This window comes from Oncorhynchus clarkii, chromosome 19 (genome assembly GCF_045791955.1).
Source record: "Oncorhynchus clarkii lewisi isolate Uvic-CL-2024 chromosome 19, UVic_Ocla_1.0, whole genome shotgun sequence".
In the NCBI taxonomy this organism is placed as follows: Eukaryota; Metazoa; Chordata; class Actinopteri; order Salmoniformes; family Salmonidae; genus Oncorhynchus; species Oncorhynchus clarkii.
In genome coordinates, this window is record NC_092165.1 from 53,862,892 (window position 1) to 53,870,147 (window position 7,256).

A 7,256-nucleotide genomic window follows, 5' to 3' on the forward strand; every position below is an offset into this window, starting at 1 on the left:
ATTACACATTTTAATGTGAGTAGACCACTGATTGGCCAGCTCATCCTCCTCAGGGAGATGATATCATGTTTTATGAGGAAATAGCAAGCGTTTTTTGAAAGGTCTGTTTGAGATACAAGTTTGAGACTGGGTTTTTGAAGAGTTTTTTTCTCCAAATATGAGTATGGGTTGAGACAACAACATTATTTGAGTATGAGTTAACCTCTCCCGGATCAGTGTCCCCCCCACGAGATGGTTGAGCTAACATTGGCTAATGTGATTAGCATGAGGGTGTAAGTAACAAGAACATTTCCCAGGACATAGAGATATCTGATATGGGCAAAAAGCTTAAATTCTTGATATTGGCAAAAAGCTTAAATTCTTGTTAATGCTGAAGGCCAGCATCCCGGAGTCGCCTCTTCAGTGTTATTGAGACTGGTGTTTTGCAGGTACTATTTAATGAAGCTGCCAGTTGAGGACTTGTGAGGTGTCTGTTACTCAAACTTGACACTCTAATGTACCTGTCCTTTTGCTCAGTCGTGCACCGGGGCCTCCCACTCCTCTTTCTATTCTGGTTAGAGCCAGTTTGCGCTGTTCTATGAAGGGAGTAGTACACAGCGTTGTACGAGATCTTCAGTTTCATGGCAATTTCTCGCATGGAATAGCCTTAATTTCTCAATTTCTCACTCTGAGCCATGCAAGGGCAAGGCTCAGAGTGACCAGAGTTGTTTAATAAAGTTAATTGTGGAAAAGGTTGATTCACAGCAGTATGTGGAGCCAGTATGTGTATAGTGCCAGTATCTTGAGAACAGGGACATCAGCTGCAGGCACCATCTTTCCCCAGAAAGTAACAGGGTCACAATCACCAGCCTGCTCCTTCAAAGACACATTTTTTTGCATCTCAATCAACTCCATTTCATCTGCCCATCTGAAGATCTGACAACTTTGTCACATTTGTGACCAATAAGGGGTTCTGGATGAGCAGCAGCAGTTCTCTGCCAACAGTGAAGTCATCAAAGCGTGCCTTGAATTGGCACATTTCAAACTGTCCTTTTGTGAGGCGTAGGCGGGAACTAGTTCAGTTGGAATTGACCCCAACCCTGCTGTATATTCAATGTGTCACATTTAGTTTTACTGATGTTTATATCTGGTACATGTGGATACATCATCTCACTCACACACCTTTTGTGAGGCCTTTAATCAGCTTAATTTCCAGAAAAAATGCATCTGCCACAATATACTTCTGTTGCTGTAAGGACATTAACTATTCTACTGTTTAGTTAATGTTTTTACACCCCATTTCAGTGCTGCTCATGGCTCCTTCACCGCTCTGCCGGACAGTCGGCTCTTTAATACAGAGAACTCAGAGCGTCTGAACCCCACCGGAGGGCGGTATTTATCCACCAGGAGATTGCAGTAGCACCTCACCTCACACTGAGGCTCTCTAATGGCACAGAGCGGCTCCCACAACGCCACAGACACAGAGGGACAGAGGCCTCCATCGTCTTTGGGGTACTAGTTGAATTACAACATTGGGAATGAGATTAATATAATTGGTTTAAAATCAAACCAATCCTCAATGACTCAACACTTTCAGACTATAACAGAATCTGTGAGAAAGTACTAAGACAAGAGAAGCAGGTCTGGATGTGTTTTACTCCTTGTTGAAGTAATAAACAAATCAAATCAAAATTTATTGGTCACATACACATGGATAGCACCTGTTATTGCGAGTGTAGCAAAATGCTTGTGCTTCTAGTTTTGCAATAATATCTAACAAATAATCTAACAATTCCACAAAAACTACCTAATACATACAAATCTATGGAAAGGGATGGAATAAGAACATATACATACAAATATATCGATGAGCGATGACCGAGCGGCAAAGGCAACATGCAATAGATGGCATAAAATACAGTATATACATATGAGATGAGTAATGCAAGATATATAAACATTATTAAAGTGACATTATTAAAGTGACTAGTGATCCATTTATTAAAGTGGTCAATGATTTCAGTCCGCATGTAGGTAGCAGCCTCTCTGTGTTAGTGATGTCTGTTTAACAGTCTGATGACCTTGAGATAGAAGCTGTTTTTCAGTCTCTCGGCCCCAGCTTTGATACACTTGTACTGACCTCGCCTTCAGGATGGTAGCGGGGTGAACAGGCAGTGGCTGTTGTCCATGATGATCTTTTTGGCCTTCCTGTGACATCGGGTGCTGTCGGTGTCCTGGAGGGCAGGTAGTTTTTCCCCTGTGATGCGTTGTGCAGACCGCACCACCCTCTGGAGAGCCTTGCATTTGTGGGCGGTGCAGTTGTTGTACCAGGCGGTGATACAGCCCAACAGGATGCTCACAATTGTGCATCTGTAAAAGTTTGTGAGAGTTTTAGGTGACAAGCTAAATTTCTTCAGCCTCTTGCTGTTGCACTATCTTCACCACGCTGTCTGTGTGGGTGGACCATTTCAGTTTGTCCGTGATGTGTAAGCCGAGGAACTTTCCACCTTCTCCACTGCTGTCCCGTCGATGTGGATAGGAGTGTGCTTCCTCTGCTGTTTCCTGAAGTCCACAATCATCTCCTTTGTTTTATTGACATTGAGTGAGAAGTTGTTAACCTGACACCTTTCTCCGAGTGCCCTCAACTCCCAGTAGGCTGTCTCGTCATTGTTGGTAATCAAGAACACTACTGTTGTGTCGTCTGCAAACTTGATGATTGAGTTGGAGGAGTGCATGGCCACGCAGTCATGGGTGAACAAAGAGTACAGGAGGGGTCTGAGCATGCACCCTTGTGGGGCCCGAGTGTTGAGGATCAGCAAAGTAGAGATGTTGTTTCCTACCTTCCCCACCTGGGGGCGGCCCGTCAGGAAGTCCAGGATTCAATTGCACAGGGCCGGGTTGAGACCCAGGGCCTCAAGCTTGATGATGAGCTTAATGATGAGCTTGGAGGGTACTATGGTGTTGAATACTGAGCTGTAGTCAATGAACAGCATTCTTACATAGGTAATCCTCTTGTCCAGATGGGATAGGGCAGTGTGCAGTGAGCAGTGTGATGGCGATTGCATCGTCTGTAGACCTATTGGGGGCTGTATGCAAATGGAAGTGGGTCTAGGGTGGCAGGTAAGGTGGAGGTGATATGATCCTTGACTAGTCTCTCAAAGCACTTCATGATGACTGAAGTGAGTGCTACAGGGCGATAATCATTTAGTTCAGTTACCTTTGTCTTCTTGGGTACAGGAACAATAATGGTGGCCATCTTGAAGCATGTGGGGACAGCAGACTGGGAAAGGGAGAGATTGAATATGTCCATAAACACACAAGCCAGCTGTTCTGCGCATGCTCTGAGGATGCGGCTATGGATGCCGTCTGGGCCTGCAGCCTTGCGAGGGTTAATCACGTCAGCTGCAGTGAAGGAGAGTCTGCAGGTTTTGGTAGTGGGCCATGTCAGTGGCACTGTATTGTCCTCAAAGCGAGCAAAGAAGTTGATTAGTCTGTCTGGGAGCAAGACATCCTGGTCCTCGACGGGGCTGGTTTTCTTTTTGTAATCCGTGATTGACTGTAGACCCTGCCACATACCTCTTGTGTCTGAGCCGTTGAATTGCGACTCTACTTTGTCTCTATACTGACGCTTAGCTTGTTTGATTTCTCTTGCGGAGGGAATAGCTACACTGTTTGTATTTGGTCATGTTTCCGGTCACCTTGCCCTGGTTAAAAGCAGTGGTTCGCACTTTCAGTTTTGCCCAAATGCTGCCATCAATCCACGGTTTCTGGTTTGGGAATGTTTTAATAGTTGCTGTGGGTACGACATCGCTGATGCACTTGCTAATGAACTCGCTTACCGAATCAGCGTATTCGTCTATGTTGTTGTTTGACGCAATGCGGAACATATCCCAGTCCACGTGATCGAAGGAATCTTGAAGCAGATTGTTCGGACCAGCGTTGAACAGACCTCAGCGGGGGGGGCTTCCTGTTTTAGTTTCTGTCTATAGGCAGGGAGCAACAAAATAGAGTCGCGGTCAGCTTTTCCGAAAGGAGGACGGGGGAGGGCCTTATATGCGTCGCAGTAGTTAGAATAACAATGATCCAGGGTTTTACCAGCCCTGGTAGCACAATCGATATGCTGATAGAATTTAGGGAGTCTTGTTTTCAGATTAGCCTTGTAAAAATCTCCAGCTACAATGAATGCAGCCTCAGGATATGTGGTTTCCAGTTTCCAGTGTCAAATAAAGTTAATTCAGGGCCATCGATGTGTCTGCTTGGGGAGGAATATATGCGGCTGTGATTATAATCGAAGAGAATTCTCTTGGTAGATAATGAGGTCGACATTTGATTGTGAGGAATTATAAATCAGGTGAACAGAAGGACTTGAGTTCCTATATGTTGTTATGATCACACCACGTCTCGTTAATTATAAAGCATACCACCCCGCTCCTCTTCTTACCAGAAAGATGCTTGTTTCTGTCGGCGCGATGCTTGAAGAAACCAGCTGGCTGTACCGACTCCCACAGCGTGTTTCGAGTGAGCCATGTTTCCGTGAAGCAAAGAACATTACAGTCTCTTATGTCTCTCTGGAATGCTACCCTTGCTCGGATTTCATCAACCTTGTTGTCAAGAGACTGGACATTGGCGAGTAGTATGCTCCGGAGCGGTGCGCGATGTTCCCGTCTCCGGAGCCTGTCCAGAAGACCGCTTCGTCTGCCTCTTTTACGGAGTCGTTGTTTTGGTTCGCCGGCTGGGATCCGATCCATTGTCCTGGGTGGTGGGCAAAACAGAGGATCCACTTCGGGAAAGTCATATTCCTGGTCGTAATGATGGTGAGTTGACGTTGCTCTTATATTCAGTAGTTCCTCCCGACTGTATGTAATTAAACCTAAGATTACCTGGGGTACCAATGTAAGATATAACACGTTAAAAAAACATAATACTGCATAGTTTCATAGGAACGCAAAGCGAGGCCGCCATCTCTGTCGGCACCAGATCATATGTCGTTAATCATGAAGCATACAACCACGCCCTTCTTCTTCCCAGAGAGATGTTTATTTCTGTCTCCGCGACGCATAAAGAATCCCAGTGACTGTACCAACTCGGACAACAAATCCAGAGAGAGCCATGTTTCATTGAAACAGAGTATGTTACAATCGCTGATGTCTCTCTGGAAAGCAACCCTTGCCCTAATTTCATCTACCTTGTTATCTAGAGACTGGAAATTGGCAAGTAATATACTCGAAAGAGGTGGGTGGTGTGCACACCTCCGAAGTCTGACCAGGAGGACGCTCGGTATACCTCTTCTGCGGCGTTGTTGTTTTGGGTCGGCCTCTGGAATCAGATCAAATGCCCTGGGTGGTGGTGTGAACAAAGGATCAGTTTCGGGAAAGTCGTATTACTGGGTGTAATGTTGGTAAGTTGAGGTCGCTCTGATATCCAATAGTTCTTCCTGGCGGTATGTAATAACACTTAAGATTTTCTGTGCTAACAATGTAAGAAATAGTACATTAAAAAACAAAATACGGCATAGTTTCCTAAGGACTAGAAGCGAGGCTACCCTCCCTGTCGGCACCATCTTGCCTACGTTTCCCAGCAGCCCCACTCCATAGGAACTGCCACCAGTCAGGAAACAATCTCTTCTGTTCCTGAAGCGAGAGAGGCTGCGGCACCCCTACTTTTCACAATTTCACAGTATTATTCCAAATCATAGTGTGGAAATATGTTTAAAATATAGAAAAATCAAGATTTTAACTGCACTGGGCTTCAAACTAATTAACATAATAAAATAATCCCTATTCAAATCTGTCTGTTTAAGCTAGAGATATACTTTTTTTGTTGTATAGCCTTTGTTGTATAGTTTTGCGACTGCACTTGAAGTTCTTAACATTTTCCGGATTGACTGACCTTCATGTCTTAAAGCAATGATGGACTTTCATTTATCTTTGGTTATTAGAGCTGTTCTTGGTGTTTTACCAGCTAGGGCTAACTTCTGTATACCACCCCTAATCTTGTCAAAACACAACTGATTGGCTCAAATGCATTAAGAAGGAAAGAAATTCCACAAATGAACTTTTAACAAGGCACACCTGTTAATTGAAATCCATTCCAGGTAACTACCTCATGATGATGGTTGAGAGAATGCCAAGAGTGTGCAAAAATGTCATCAAGGCAAATGGTGGCTACTTCGCAAAATATCAAATATATATATATATATATATATATATTGTATTCATTGGACAATAAATTAGATGATGTACGATTACAAATATCCTACCAACATAACATAAAAAACTGTAATATCTTGTGTTTCACCGAATCGCGGTTGAATGACGACATGGAAAACATTAAACTGGCGGGAAATACCCTGTACCAACTAGAAAGAACGGCACACTTTGGTAAGACAAGGGAGGATGTCTGTGTGTATTTGTAAACAACAGCTGGTGCATGAAATCTAAGGAAGTCTCTAGATTTTGCTCGCCTGAAGTAGAGTATCTCATGATAAGCTGCAGACCTCATTCCTTTGCCAAGAGAGGTTTTATCTATTTTTTTTGTGGCTGTTTATTTACCACCACAGATGGATGCTGGCACTAAGACCTTACTCGGTCAGCTATATGAGGAAATAAGCAAATAGGAAACCGCTCACCCAGAGGTGGCGCTCCTAGTGGCTGGGAAAAATATATTTAAAAAATAAAGAAGAAATCGGCCAAATCGGTGTCCAAAAATACCGATTTCCGAGCATAGCGCCACAGTCAAATAATATTACTTATTGCTTAGCCTTTTGTTAATCCACCTGTCGTCTCAGATTTTGAAATGATGCTTTACAGCGAAAGCAATCCAAGCGTTTGTGTAAGTTTATCGATAGCATAGAAAAACATTATGCACACTAAGCATTAAGTAGCTAGGTCACGAAAACTTTAGAGTGTTTTCTATCCTAAGCTGTCAAATATATGCATATTCTAGCATCTGGTCCTGAGAAAAGGGCCGTTAACTTTGGGAATGTTATTTTTCCAAACATAAAAATAGTGCCCCCTAGCTTCAAGAGGTTAAGCACATTTTTATCCTGGACTTATTTAGGCTTGCCATAACAAAGGGGTTAAATACATATGGACTCAAGACATTTCAGATTTTCATTTTTAGATCGGGTATTGATTCATCCAGTATTGTGTGTAGGCCAGAGATAAAAAGCTCAATTTATTTAATTTTAAATTCAGGATGTAACACAACAAAATGTGGAAAAAGTCAAAGGGTGTGAATACTTTCTGAAGGCATTGTATGATACTGAAAGTCTCTGT